Genomic DNA, 641 nt, shown 5'->3' with positions numbered 1-641 from the left:
GGTGAAGGAGACGCAAGGTTCTCAAGAACAAGCTTATTGACAGACAATAAACAGACAGGTTAACCACAATTATACATATATATATAAGAAGAGGATAACCCAAAACTTTAAGCATAAGTATGATAGTAAACAGGGCTTGTTTGTCTGAAAGAAAAACATTAGATGCCACTTTTAAGATACCGAGGTATCAAAGTCATAAATGCCTGTATTACAAATCAATGACATTAGCGTTAGAAACGCTCGGCACACATGTCTGCACTTATGCTAGGTTCACCTTCGGAAATGGAACAGTCTGGATGGGCAACACAGTGCCCTCACTTAGTTTGTAGTACAGTATGTAACTACACACTCACCCTGGAATTAATCGTCCCAATTAAGACCACTGTTCCTCGCAGAGTTAAACAGTAGGGTTAACACCGCGACCCACTGCTACCACAGATCTCTTTTAGTTCCTCTACTTGCTTCGCATAGTGGCGAAAGAACACTCTGGAAGACTTCCAGCCAGTGTATGAACGGAGATGTTCAAAATCCATGCAATTAAAGAAATTTAAGAATGAGGCAACTTTCCTCGGATCGTGACCTGCGGGTGTATTGTCAGGATCCGCTCTGCGAATAAAATATGTGATTTTTGCTCTGAGTTG

The sequence above is a fragment of the Palaemon carinicauda genome, chromosome 10, assembly GCF_036898095.1.
Source record: "Palaemon carinicauda isolate YSFRI2023 chromosome 10, ASM3689809v2, whole genome shotgun sequence".
Taxonomy (NCBI): Eukaryota; Metazoa; Arthropoda; class Malacostraca; order Decapoda; family Palaemonidae; genus Palaemon; species Palaemon carinicauda.
This window is presented reverse-complemented; position numbering follows the sequence as displayed.